The 15117-nt window shown below is 45.9% G+C and overlaps 1 long non-coding RNA gene across 1 annotated transcript; it reads right to left on the reverse strand.

Moving 5' to 3' along the window:
- Positions 1 to 416: 416 nt before the first annotated feature.
- On the reverse strand, positions 417 to 8466 carry LOC121711120. The gene is made up of 3 exons (XR_006032260.1): positions 8282 to 8466; positions 6729 to 6731; positions 417 to 427 (listed from the first exon to the last, which is right to left on the reverse strand). It is a non-coding gene; the product is annotated as an uncharacterized LOC121711120 (long non-coding RNA).
- Between the last annotated feature and the right edge of the window lie 6651 nt (positions 8467 to 15117).

Raw genomic sequence — 15117 nt, forward strand, 5'->3', positions numbered from 1 at the left:
TTTCCTTTAAAAGAGAGGGCTCGGAGAGCAGGCAGGCCAGGAGCTACTCAAACAGCAGAGGGGGCCTCACACGCTCACACTAGCAGGCATGCTAAGAACCCTGATGAACACACTCTCAAGCGTAAGTATAAAAACCTGCATAAGTCTAGTAAGAGAAGGACTTCAGGGGACACTCGTTCACGGGTCTGATGACGATCTTCAGTTAAAGCTTTTGACTGCCATTCGTGGCCTGTCAGATACACTAACGAACTGGGATGCTCCTGTCGAGCCAGCCCCAGCCTCACATGCCACCCTTGGTGAAGCAGGGTCTGCTACTTCTCCTATAACAGAGTGTTCGAAAGAGACCTCTCCTGAACATCTGCCGTCGTATCAGGAGACGGGGAGTCTGCTTGCTGATGTAATTTCACTGCATGCGCAGGACTCTCTTCTAGGAGGGGACCAAGAGGACTCACACAGTGTTCTTTCTTTTGGTCAGGCTGAGGGTTCAGCTTCAGTAGATGATGGTGAGGAAGTCGGTGGTAAGGACTTGGTGTCCACGGTGTTGTCTGCTGCTAAGATTGTGGGTCTCAGAATTCCCACTGATGCCCCAATCACCTCTGAGGGAGTTTGGGCTGGCATTTCTCAGCCAAGGCCAACAACCTCACTGCCCGCCACTGAGGACTATTGCCAGATGCTGAAGAGGGCTTGGAATGCTCCAAGCAGGACCCCTCAGTATAATGCAGGGTGTAGGAAGCTGGCCAAGGCAGCTTACCCACTGGAGACTAGATTGGGTGATGTACCACCAGTTGAGAGGGACATGGCAGCCCTGACCTCTCTGTGCCCAACCAGGGTAACTACTGACCCTCACTGCCCTAACAAGGAATGTGACCGGTCAGATAGCTTAGTGTGTAAAACCTATAATTCTGCTGCCCGTGCTGCGCGCTCGGGAAATGCGTTGGCCGTTCTTTTAGCGGCAATTAGGAAGACTTCCTTTGCAGAATGCCAAGATACCAGAGATCTGGTGGATGCTGCTCTTTCTGCTCATGCACAGCTCACCCGTGATATCGGTGCAACCATGTCTTCAGCTATCCTCACTCGGAGACAGATCTGGCTTGCCCAGACCAGTCTCCCGGATGGTATCAAAAGAGAGCTCACAAACATGCCAGTAGAACCAGGGAGAGTCTTTCATGGGGAGTCTCAGGCCTTCCTGGAGAGGGCTCAGCACTCAGTTCGGGCACAGGAGAATGTGAACAGGACATTTCGACGCCCTGCATCTAGACCAAGATGCCAACAGCAGGCATATCCTACTCTGCCAGTGCGTAGAGTTGTCTGGCAAGGAGTTGCAGACCAGAGGACCAACATTCAGACCTTTGACAGGCCTGCCACAAGTTCATGGCGTGGGCAGTCTAGGTCATCGACGAGGCGCAATGACCGAGGCCGCCCTCCCCCCAGGGGTCCAAGGACCCAGGGGAATCGGGCATAGGATTTCGGGGGAGACTGCCGAGGTCCACTCCCAGCTACGCCTGGACAGCTGGGAGCAGGAAACCTCAGACCCCTGGGTACTGGACACAGTTGCCAGGGGATACAGGCTCCAGTTTCGGCAGCGCCCCCCTCCCTTTACCCACGTCCGAATGACAACGGTCAAAGATCCAGTCCAGGCAGACTGCCTTGCAGAGGAAATAAGTACTCTGCTAGAGAAGAGAGCCATTGCCAAGGTAAGTTTGAACGAACAGCAGGCTGGGTTTTATTCAACATATTTTCTTATCCCGAAGAAAGATGGCGGGTTGCGCCCCATCTTAGATCTCCGTCTACTAAACACCTACATGAAGGTCATTCAAGATGTTACATACAAAACACATTTTGGAGGTGATCGAACCAGGCGAGTGGTTCGCCACTCTCAATTTAAAAGATGCCTACTTCCACGTCCCAATTTGCAAGGACCACTGGAAGTTCCTTCGTTTCGCCTTCCAGGGACAGGCTTACGAATTCCGAGTCCTCCCCTCGGTCTTTCCCTATCTCCCAGGGTCTTTACTCGGGTTGTGGCAGCCGCCCTGGCGCCGCTACAACGAAGGGGCCTGAAGATATTGCCCTACCTAGACAACTGGCTGATCAGTGGTTCATCCCGCCAGCAAACTGTGCGGGACACGCAAGTTGTCTTAGCCCATGTTCAGGCCCTGGGCTTCAGAGTGAATTTGAAGAAGAGCGACTTGAATCCACGACAGATAGTGGCTTTCTTAGGTATCCGCCTGAATTCTTGTACAATGAGGGCATGCCTCACAGCAGACAGGGTCTCCAAGATTCAGAGAACTCTTCGTTCCTTTCGCAGAGGCAAGCACTTGAAGCTGCTGTGCTTTCAGACGCTTCTGGGGTTGATTTCTGCTGCCAGCATGCTTGTTCCTTTGGGCCTCCTCAGAGCTCGCCCTCTCCAGCGGTGGCTGAATTTGTTCAGACTTCACCCAAGAAGAGACAGGCACAAAAACCTCAAGGTCACTCAATCCTGTTTGAAGACCCTTCTGCCATGGCGCAACAAAGGGTTACTTCTACAAGGAGTTCCGCTGGGCTGCATTCCATCCAGACGAACACTAGTGTCAACAGATGCCTCCCGGACAGGCTGGGGAGCAGTCTGGGAGGGCAGAATGGTAAGAGGTCTGTGGCAGCCTCCATGGGACACAGAACACATAAATGTTCTAGAACTTCGAGCAGTGTATCTTGGCCTCAGGGCTCTGCGGCCCTTCATTCAGGGCAAGCATGTCCTTGTGCGAACCGACAGTGCAGTGGCTGTCTGCTACATCAATCATCAAGGAGGGACGAGGTCTCTCCGCTGCCTCAAGATGGCCCAGAGACTACTCTTTTGGGCACTTGGGCGCATCGCCTCACTCAAAGCCATTTACGCTCCTGGGGTTCTGAACCAGGCGGCAGATCTTCTCTCCAGGTCGGGCCCTCACCCGGGAGAGTGGAGGTTACACCCAGCAGTGGTAGCTGGCTTATGGGCACACTTCGGTGTAGCCCAGACAGATCTCTTTGCTTCGCGGGAGACCACCCATTGCATGAGGTGGTTTTCTCTGAATCATCCCAGGGGCCCACTGGGTCTGGATGCACTCTCTCACGAGTGGCCGGAGGGGCTACTGTATGCCTTTCCCCCGCTGCCTCTAATTCCCCATGTACTGGACAGAGTAGCGCGGGGGTGCTACAAGGTCCTGTTGATTGCTCCTCGATGGCCGGGAGACCCTGGTTTCCGGCTCTCCTGCGGACCGTTGCCTCTACCTCTCAGAACAGATCTCTCTCAGGTGGAGGGCCGAATCTGGCACCCCAATCCAGCTGTGCTGCAGCTGTGGGCTTGCCAGGGCTCCTTCAACACGGTTGAACTACCAACAGAGATGGAAGGTGTTTACTGCATGGTGCCATGATCGGAAAGTAGAACCCGCAAAGTGTTCTGTGGAGGTTATCCTTTCTTTTCTCCAATCTCTTCTGGATACAGGGAGGGCTGCCAGCACCTTGAGAGGTTATCTCACAGCCATCTCCTGTTTTCATGACATGGTAGGAGGCCAGTGGTGTCCCAGTTTCTGAAGGGTGCAAAGCGGCTTCGCCCTGGTAGGTGTTTGAGAGCCCGATCTTGGGATCTACCCTTGGTGCTGAGGTCTCTAACCAAGGCACCATATGAGCCGCTGCAGCAGTCCAGCCTCAAGCTCCTCACACATAAGACTGTTCCTCATGGCCATGTGCTCTACTAAACGGGTAAGTGAATTGCATGCGCTTTCTGTAAGCCCTGACTGCATGAGGTGGAAACCAGAGAATGCAGGGGTCGTACTATGGCCCAATCCATTCTTTCTTCCCAAAGTGTTAACCTCTCAGTCAATAAACTTGGCTATTGACCTGCAGGTTTTTCAGCCGGAGCCTTCCTGTTCAACAGAAGTGGATCTTGGGACTCTCTGTCCAGTAAGGGCATTGAAGGAATATGTAACCCGTACACAAGAACTGCGTCAAGCTCACACACAGCTATTCGTGTGCTATGGGGAGTCACAAGTGGGCCTCCCAGTGTCCAAACAAAGACTGTCTCCCTGGTTGGTGGACTCCATCTCTCAGGCATATTCAGATCAGACATATTCAGGGTTCCGATCCCAGATGGCCTGGTGGCATATTCTACACGCAGCATGGCCACATCGTGGGCTGCATTGAAAGGGGTTGCCTTTGGAGATATCTGTGCAGCAGCATCGTGGAGTACTCCATGTACATTTGCCAGGTTCTACAGAGTTAATGTGGCGGTGCGGTGGTGTGTATGTGTGGTGGGGGGTTAATGGGATGTGTGTGTGTGTGTGTGAGGGGGTACCTGTGTGTGTGTCTGGGGGGGGGGGGGGGGGGGGGGGGGGGGGGTTGAGGGGGAATAATAGAGTGTGTGTGTGTATGGTATGTGGGGTGGTGTTGGTGTGTGTGTGTGTAGGGGGGGGTGTCTGTCCAAAATATAGAGAAAAATATAAATACAAAGAGAAATATTATGATATTATGTACATTAAGTGTTACGTTTAGTGATCATTTCAAGGGAACAACACATAGTAATGTATCCATATTGTAAATGGTGGATTCTATTCTACATGCTTGTAGTTCCAAGGTGGTAAACAAGTAAAAGCACATTGTAATAGACCTATCAGATTGTTTGTGGGATGGTTGTGATGGAATTTAACACTTCCTAGTTTTCACTTCAACCTCATAGACGGACAAACACACACACACACATTTCTGTTTCCTATTTAACTTTCTTTCCACCATCATGAACTGGAGAGTTGAGGGTGGTGCAGGACAATTGGCAACCTGTGAATCTTTAATGCAGCTGCAATGAATTAATGACTAGGGACGGACATGTGTGTGTGTGTAGGCATTGTGTGTGTGTGTATGTGTGTGTGTGTAGGGGGCAGCTAAATGTGGGAGGGGAAGGGAAGACCCAGAGGCTCCTTAGATGACTACTTCACTCACTTGAATAAATCATCATCTGGGAAAGCACCACAGATCAGCCTGACGCCCGACTCAGAGCAGGGACACCAGACTACCCAAGTCCACACACACACACACACACACACACACATGCACAACAGCATTCCGGTGTCTGTGAGTGTGTTCATGTCTGTGTAGTTTATGTATGTATAGTATATGTATGAGTTTATGCGTATACATGTGTGTGTGTGTGTTTGTGTGTTCATTTTCCACTCTTCCATAATTAAGCATGTCGGCATCTGGTTGTTGTTGTGTGACTGAATTGGTAGTACTTGGTTCCCTGCAGTGCAGAATCTCACATTACACATACACACCCATGCAAGCACACACACATGCACAAACACAAACACAAACACACGTGCACGCGCGCGCGCGCGCACACACACACACACACACACACACACACACACACACACACACACACACACACACACACACACACACACACACACACACACACACACACACACACACACACACACACACAAATGGCTCTCTGAAATGCAGAATCTCACATTCCCCTCCTGAGTTCAGTCCATGAACAATTTCCTCTGAGCTCAAGCTGCAATTACTGTGTACCGTGTTAGTGCTGCTGGTACACACATACACACACACACACACACACACACACACACACACACAAGGCCACGACCAACCATGTTTAACGCCACTCATCTGTCAGAGTGAGTGATTTAGTGGTCCATACATTAGTTTGACTCACTAATTAGTAAGAAGCGCAAGGTTGTGTTTTAAAATATCCTTCACAATTTATAAGATATTATAGTGCACAACGAAGGAGCAAGCACAAAGATCAAACTCGTATACCACACTATGTTATGATATTTATGGCCACAGAACACACACACACACACACACACACCTGACCAGTGAACAGGCTGTGTCTTTGCTGTGTCACCTCTACAGCACAGCCCAAATGTGTCATTTTTCCAGGTACAAACAAAACACACACACACACACATACATACACATGCACGCATTCACCACAAACACACAACAGAACCCCCCCCCTCCCCCATAACATGAAATTGAAAATGTGAAAGCACCCGCCATGATAATTGGCATCTCAAGCCTCACTGAACTCAAATCTGTAGGAACTAAGCCAACATCAAATTGAAAATTTCTGGCAGTAAGGAAAGTATGTGTGTGTGTGTGTGTGTGTAAGTTGCTCATGTCAACGCTAACACTCCCTTGACGAGTATAGCGAACAAACCCATCTAGCATGGGACGTCTGCATGTGAGGTTGCAACTCCCCCTGCGCTTCTCCTTAGTACAATCTCATAGCATCTCATAGCTGACACACACACACACACACACCTTATCTATCTATCATCTTTACACAGCTGAGTACAGCAGCCTGATATACACACCTCAAGACACACACACACACAAACATCTCTCCTCAGTGTTATCATTCTCATATCATATTTACACAGCCGATTAGGGCATTATGATGCACACATATTCACATACACATGCACACCTACACATACAGTATTCCTGATAGGGATCAGGATCTGCTATGGTCACTGATTCCAAGCAGCTCAGGTCTGAAATGATGTAGGAACAAAGTTGCCGTGTTAGAAGTTAAAAATACAGTATGCAAGAAAGTATGTGTGATTGTGCATGAATGTGTGTGTGTGTGTGTGTGTGTATGTGTTTGTAACGGTGCGGTTGCCCGTTACGGCTACAGTTTATTTCATACGGGAGCTAAATACAAAGAACGGACAACGTGATTTACAAACACACTTTGTTTGCACACACGAACACGAACGGCATCCAGCATGGTTGCAGCAACTGCAAACCACAAACGCATACAGGACAATATAAGCCTTACTTTCAGGGTGGCCAACTGAAGGTTGAGGGAACACGGACATTCAGCAAACTTTTCATTGTGTCAGACAATATAGCGCTTCCTGGTCTGGGGACGGAGAAAAGACCCGACGGAAAGTCGCAAGGAACATTATACATTCGTGGAGTGTGACTTACTGCACAAGCAGAGGTCAAGTGTGCAGGGCAAGAGGGGTGTTTGGGACGTTCTGGTTATGTATGCTATGTATTAGGTTATGAAGTTAGATAATAGGATTGCCTTGTTATGAAATTGTGGATTTTATGGTATGGAATATATTATTGGATATTTATATGGAGAAGATGTGTTTTGTTAATTAATTGATTGATTGATTGATTGATTGATGGTGCATTGGTTTAGTCGGCAGAGTTAAATTCTCTGGTGGGACTATGGTTGAGAGCAGAAGGAGGTAGAATGGTCTGAGGTGAGCAAGTGATAGCCCCTGCTAATAGGCCTAACACTCGTTTTGTGATTTGCAGCAGTTTGCCCTATGATTGAAAAGGGTTGTCAAAGTTAATTTGATATATTTTGGAAGCTCATTGATTGATTTGAGATTATTGTTTGGAGTTTGGTTTTTCTTTTCTTTTTCCGATTTTCTCCATACTGGTTCATGCATGCAGCTGCTAAGGTGGAAATAAAAACCTGGCTACTTTTGAGAAACATCACCACTGTCTCCTGTTTCCATCACCGCAACGCCATCCAGATCACAGTGTTCATGTATGACACTTTAACTAATGTTAGTGTTATGAGTTCTATAGACCCCTTTACATGTTTACAAATATCGCAGCATGAGCTTACTAGCTGGAAAAACTAGAGGCAGAAATCCTCCAGCCGTTATCAGAACCAATACAAAATTGACTATTTTAACAGTCATCTTGTAATCACACATTTTGTAATTTTGACATGATCTATTAGATGTATATTTTACAAATGTGTCTATAAAGTGCTTGTACTGTCCTCGTTGAGGTGTGCTAACTCCAACTAGACAGTGAGCTAAACTCTCTTCTATTCATGAACATGAAGAATGCCTTAAATTCTTGTTTGCAGATTTATTTTCACTCTTCACATTGTACTGAATCCACATTGATAAGATCAAGAGATCAAACGATGAAAGAGAGTGAAACTAGAAAACAAACAGCAAAGTATTGCAATTAGTTAAGTCACCTAGTTTTCATGAACAATACCTTAAGTATAGAAATCACATGCACAGCTAACTGTTAACATTTCCTAGAGCTAACATTATCCTGAAGGCATCCACATGTTGAAACTAGCATCCATAGTTTTTAACATTTCCACTTCGTTTTTAGCCTTATAACTCCATTTTTTACATCATGAAATTAACATACTAATGAGCTAACTTAGTTACAACAAAGATGTGATGCATACAAGTGATGCCTCTGCTGGGGAATGAACATGTAAGAAGAAGTTTCTCTGGGGTAGGCTAATGACTAGTGATGTGCCCAATGAAGCGAGGCTTCGGAGCTTGTGTCGAGCAGAAAGGGGCGTGCCAGATGAAGCCCCGGTTCGAGGCTTGTGTCGTTTCCATAAAAATCACGTGACTGATGACAAACGAGGCCTCGGTTTGTGAGTGTGACGTCTGAAGCTTCGTTTGGGACACACACCCACGTGACTGCTTCGGAAAGGCTGAAGGCTTTGAATTGTGCGAACCAGGGCACCCGCTCTAGTGTCGGAATGAGTTGTGTTGTATTGCAAGAGTCAGGCAAAATTTGTGTTTCTATAGGGTAGCCCTGTTTTATATAGGATGCTTTCTCTGTTTGGGAATTTACATTCTTTTCTTTCCGGAAAATGTCCATAATCCATAATATCATGCGCATAGAAATAAAGAAGAAATAGCCTAGGCTTAGCCTAAAGCTTTGCCATTTAGAACAATGACATTAAAACGTGTCTGTGTTGCAATCTTGTCTCAACTTCAATCATGTAATTTAAAAGCAATACAGGCTAATAATTTCTATGTAGGCCTAACAATAATGGCTGACATAATATTTTCCTTTTATTGAAAGTTTGATTCATGAAACGTAACATGTCGGGCCATAGGGTTTGGTTTAATTAGGCGCCTGGTCGTTTGCTTTTCACTCTCGTCCATAGCGTGTTGAGGTTGATAATACTTCGTCCTGGTTTAGAAGCTGAGTAGTGTCTACTGCGGTCGTTAAGTGGATGGGAGACCGATTGGATCATTGACTGGGATAACACATGATTTCACGCCTCTACCGAAACACCAATCTTCACGTGATAACGAGTGACGGGATTAAGTTGCCTAATCGTATTTTATTGAATCGAATTGAGACAAACAGAAATCCAAACAGAAATCCAAATTGCAAACACTTTTAATGTAATGAATGAGAACATTTCGAAGCTTTGGCATTGTGTTGAACGTTGTAGTCATTCTTTTCACTAGTCTGTGGCTGCTGACCTAGGATTTCAACACAAACATAAGGACTCCCAGTGTTTGCACTGTCGGACATGTTGGACAGAAACCAAATAAAGCACAAGGCGAGAACTCAGAGAGAAACAGAAAGAACTGGAAAGAGAGAGAGAGAAGAGAGGAAGGAGAAAGATATGGTCCATTAGAGGAAGTAGGTATGAGTGTGTTATCTCTGTTTTAACCTTAGCATTGGGACGCAGGCAGGCAGACAGGGTGATGGAGTACGGTGACTGTATGTGTGTGTGTGTGTGTCTGTCTGTGTGTGTGTGTGTGTCTGTATGCAGTGAATACAGATGAACTCCTTTCTTCCTTATCGAAGGCTAGACTAATCACCCTGTTTGGAATACAATGCAGTTGTTGGGAAAGAAGACATTCTGCCTCTCTCTTTTTCTTTATATCTTGCTCTCTCTCTCTCTCTCTCTCTCTCTTTCTATTTTACTGCAGCAGGGAGGCAGTACATCTTCATCAGGTGTAATTGGTGAATCTGTTTCTAATCATATTTTAGGGGGAAGGTCACCTATTAGCAGTAACAGTGACAGAATCCCATGAGAGTTCTCAGGCTCTGTCTTTATAAATCACACAGCAATATCTCTTACTGTCAAAATCCATACTGCAAGAGCTTGGCTTACAGTAAATCTGGTCTGGATGAAACAACCATAACCCAGTAGACCAGAGGAGCAGGGAAACGTGCTGTGTTGATGGAAGGCCTTGTGTGAATGTTTCTGGCATCCCGTCGTCCATCAACTAACCAGACAGAGAGCAGACACTCACCGGCTTCACACTCTATTTGCAGAAGGTCAGGCAGCTCCGACGCAGAACCACATTAAGAGTGTGAAGGAACGGAGGCCTCTTTCTCTTTCTCACTCTATCTTTCTCTCTCTCACTCTATCTTTCTCTCTCTGGCTCTCCCTCCGTTCATCCCTCTCTGGCTCTAAGCAGAGGGTCAGGGGCCAGTTACACACAGGCACTAAATAGAATTTGCAGGACTTCATTCCTTCTGTTGCTTGCCCTCTAATTCTTTCACTTGCTGTCTGTCTCTCTCACTTAACACTCTCCACCCTCTCTTCCCTACAGTACATCTCTCCCTCCCTCTCCATTTCTCTCTCCTTCCCTCCCTCTTTATCTCTCAGTCTTCCCAGGTCTGCTGCCATTGATGGATTAGGCTATCAGTTAGAAATAATTAAGGATGTGCTCAAGGCTTGTCTTACTGAATACAGCATTAGCACAGTGGCAGAGGTTGACTTCATAGCTCCCCTCTCCTTTGCTCTCCTCTCCTCTGCCCTTCTCTCCTCTCCCCTTAACTCTTCTCTGCCCTCCTCTCCTCTCATCTGCTTTCCTCTCCCCTCCCCTCCTCTCTTCTCTACTCCTCTCCTCTCCCCTCCTATCCCCTCTTCTCCTCTCCTCTCCCCTCCTCTCCTTTGCCCTCCTCTCTTCTCTCCTCATTTCAGATCAGCTGCTTTTCAGATTCCCAGCAAAGAAGATCGAGAGGAAAGTGTCTTAGTTGATTCTGGTGTAAGCTATGATTTTTTGGCCTGTGGTCTATTTTCATCTTCCTCCTCCTCTCTTTCCAGATCTGCTTTAGTTTCCCCACACAGAGAGGAATGAGAGATGAGCATCTTGTTTGATTCTGGTGTGAGCTTTGTACTGTGTCAGTGGGTTCATCTCCTGCCAACCCTCTCCTGTCCTCTCCTTCTCTCCTCTCACCTCTTCTGTTCAACACATTCTGATCTAAAGCACAAGCTGCTTTACCAGCTCCATGTGTAGAAGAACGAGATGAGAGCTTCTTGGTTGATTCTGGTGTGATTTATGTTTTTTGTTTTTTAGTGTGTTCATCTCCTCCCAGCCCTCTCCTCCCTCCCCTCTCCTTCATCTCTTTACAGCCCTGTCCCCTCCCTGCCTCTTCTCCACTCTTAAGCACTAGACACATTTACATGGACACTTTTAATCCGATTAGAAACGGAATAAATCGGATATAAATCGCATATAAACACCTCAATTGGAATAAAAATTGCTGATCCGATCAGAATTTTAATCGGAATGAAAGAGGTTCCTATTCCAAATGAAACAGCACTGTATACGGTCAATCAGATTGCCTGTATCTTCTCAAGGAAAAGTAGGCAACAGTGGCTATTCCGATCAAAGATAAAAGCTAAAGCGCTTGAGAGGACTTGATCAGAATAGAACGTGCCCCATGTTACCAAACGGCACACATTTTTGAATCGAATGACAAAAAAACTGTCTGTGTGTGAGAGTGTGGCTACTGACTGCTCTGAATCAAAAGCCAGTTTAAAGTTTCTCTGTGTAAAAGAATGAAAGGAACATGTCTTGGTTTCTTGCCGTGTGAGCTCTCATTACAGTGCATGAAAATGCACTGTACTGTTCTTCCTAGGCAACAACAACTTCTTATTACAGTGCATGAAAATGCACTGCACTGTTCTTCCTAGGCAACTTCTTATTATTATTCCGCTTACCACTTTTTCCGTACGCAATTTCTCTTGAACAGTTAAACTTCATTCAAACTTTGTTACGTAGGTCTTCAAACTGACCAAGCTGCTATGTCTTTTCAACTTTGAAACTTTTATACTTTTTAAACTATTAAAGAAAAACTTTTTAAAAATCCCCATAGACTTAACATTGCCGATTATGACATCATAATACGGCCATTAAGCAATTAGAATCCTATGGCAGGTGTTCAGGCCACATGCAGCCTCAGGCTTTACAAGGATACAAGGAAGTTTATTGTCACATGCATATAGTTACTGGAAGTAAGAAATGCAGTGAAATTATGTCTGGTGTCAGCCTATTTGTGCATTTATGGGGGGGGGGGGGGGGGGTAAAAAGTGCAGTAGAAGAGGGGTTTAGTAGATTAAGGGCCAATCTCAATTCTCTGTTTTACTCCTTCCCCTTCCCCTATCCCTTCATTTTACCCCTAGCCCTCCCCTCGAAACCGAGTGGCAAGACATAGGGGTGGAGAATATTCCCCTTGGAAATGAGATACCACTAGCCAACCATAAGGGAGAGCTGGATGATTGAAACACTTGAATTAACGTAATTTACAGAGATCGTACCACACTGAAAGCTAATATTTTGTCACTTGTAACCTGTCTTCTGTCAAATAGGCTATAATTGCATTTTCAGCTCGGAATAAAACCGTTCAGGAATTATTTCAACAACAGCTGAACGTGCCTATGTTCGTTCGCAGCCTTAGCCTGGCTAGCACCACCACTTCTCAATGAGACGTGGTCTGGGAACCAAACATTAATTTTCTCGTATTTGAAAAAAATACCCAGATCCGTTTATTGGGTTTCGTGGGTGCCACGAATGTCTATCAAATGCGTCTGTGCATAGAGCTGGTAAGTCCCGCCCATCCGCTAAACCCCCAGTGGACCTCTAGATTGAAAAATCGTCAATGCAAGTGAATGTGAGAAAATAATTATTTTCTGGTCCCGTTTGAATTGTGCCATGAATGTGAACATATGTTGTCTGTGAATTTTTAATATAATTTTTCATGTTACGAGTTTGACAGTATATTATATGATTCTTCGGCTATTAGTTGTGGAAAAGACATAACGAGAAAGACTACATGTCGCCTGTGACGTGAGCTAGCTCTAATCGCTAACATTAACTGAGATGCTAGTTTTTGTAATGGCAGGAATAAACACACATGGTAACAAAAATATTCGAAACATGTCTAGCTTCACTCAACACATTAACACTATGATACAGTGTGATTGTAAAATTCTATGGTTCACTGTGTTCAAAGTCGATCTTAATAACCCTCTACATCTCGACCAACTGATGGTTGTTATGGGAAACTAGTTAGCTGTCGTCTAGCGGAAAGTTGTAGTCCACAAAGTGCTCTCACACAAAGTTTAACTGCATCAAACTTCTACCCGCTCAATTGTAGCAATCTTTACACGAGAATTTATATAAAAATTTCACAGACAACATATGTTCACATTCATGGCAAAATTCAAACGGGACCAGAAAATAATTATTTTCTCACATTCACTTGCATTAACGATTTTTCAATCTAGAGGTCCAACGGGGATAGTGGAAAGGGCGGGACTTACCAGCTCTATAGCTCATCATCGTCTTGCTTTCCCCCTTGTTCTGTGATTGGTCCCCTATCTCAGGCGAAAATTTGCTCCATGGTCTCCAGGCTGCCTTAGCAGCGTGAATCAAATCGCGCGCAAGGCAGCATGGGAACACCCAGGCTATCGCAGCCTACCTTGGTCCGGGTGAATGAAACAGGGATGGGGGACAAAATAAACATGCAGTTTGCTATGTAAACATCCCACAACTCCTTTGATATTTTACAATAATATCCAAATGGTCGTTACTTGACATCAGAAGCAATCGCTACCTGTAATAGCCTATGTGAGGAGTCGGCAGCAGTAGGCCTATGCAGCATTCATATCAGACGAGCGGTAAAAAAGTTCAGCGAATTTAGCTGCTGTTGGACTTTACATTTCTGACATGGTATGCTGCCAATTCGTAGACATGGAAATATGTAAAATGCGAGACATTCGCGCAAATAATGATGTGCCGTTAACATTCACAAAACAGCGATTTTTTGAAAACTTCCTCATGAAGAACAGGACCTTCAATATATGGTCACAAGATTGAATGCAACATTTTACCATTTTAATTTTATAATCCTTATTAATGCCAACATTTCATGTCAATGAATCTCTCGGTGTGCTTATTTTTCCGGTGTGAGCGGTGTATGTAGGGTATTTCTCTTACCCCTCGGTTTCAAGTAAGCTCCCGATCTTACTTGGTTTTAAGGGGTATCTACCCCTTGCCCTTATCCCTACCCCTCGATCGAAATGAGAATTGAGATAGCCCTTCGTCTCACGTGCACGCGCAAAACTAAGGGGAAAGGGGAAGGGGTAAAATAGAGAATTGAGATTGGCCCTAAGTGGCAAGGGCTGCATAAGAAAGGTGGGGGAGGATTGGGATTGGGATGGGGGGCACCAACAAGGAGCACCCAAGAGCAACAGGGGCAAGGAAAAACTCCCTTACCAAGGAAGAAACCTTGGGCAGATCCACGGCTCAAGGGGCTAACCCAACTGCCAGGGGTCTTGGTGTGTGTGTTGGGGGGATGTCAGGGGAGATGGGATAGTGTGCTGTGTATGTGGGGAGAGGGCAGTGTGCAATATGTGTGTTGGAGAAGCTTCCTCATGAGACAATGTGCTGTGTATTGGGGGGGGGGGCAGTGTGCTGTAAGTATGTTGGGGATGTGTGTTGGCTTCCTGATGAAATAATGTGCTGTGTATGTAGGGGAGGGGGGGGGGGGGGTTAACTATCTGTGCAATCAAATAATCAAGCAAAGCCACAAACACTGGTTTGGAGTCCTCCTGAAATCCCAGAAGCCACGGGGGAGGGTGCACAGATTGTTTTGCCAGAATGCCCTTGGGAGGGTGATAACAGCTTCTCCGGACAGGAGGTTTATTAAAGCTGATGCTGAGGAAAATCTTTGCTGGGAGTGTGACCTCTCTTTTCCCTGCTCCTGCTATCAGTAAACCTGAAAACCATCCTGTATAAGCAGTCTATTTTCTTCCTCCTCTTCTCTTTTCAGTTTCCCACACAGAAGAATGAAAGGAGAGCATCTTGGTTGATTGTGGAGTTTGGCATGATTTGTTATTTATTTATTTATTCAATTTAATGATAGGTCACCGGTGCCGTCCAATTCCTGTCAATAGCATTTTGAACACTTACACCCTCTCAAACTTGATCACTTATCAACAGATGTCTTTGAGGGTTCAGAGCTTAGACCGTAGGGATGAGATCGGGATTCAACCACTGAGCCCCAAACTGCTGATGTGCAGGTTTGCAC

Source organism: Alosa sapidissima, chromosome 6 (assembly GCF_018492685.1).
Source record: "Alosa sapidissima isolate fAloSap1 chromosome 6, fAloSap1.pri, whole genome shotgun sequence".
NCBI classification, from domain to species: domain Eukaryota; kingdom Metazoa; phylum Chordata; class Actinopteri; order Clupeiformes; family Clupeidae; genus Alosa; species Alosa sapidissima.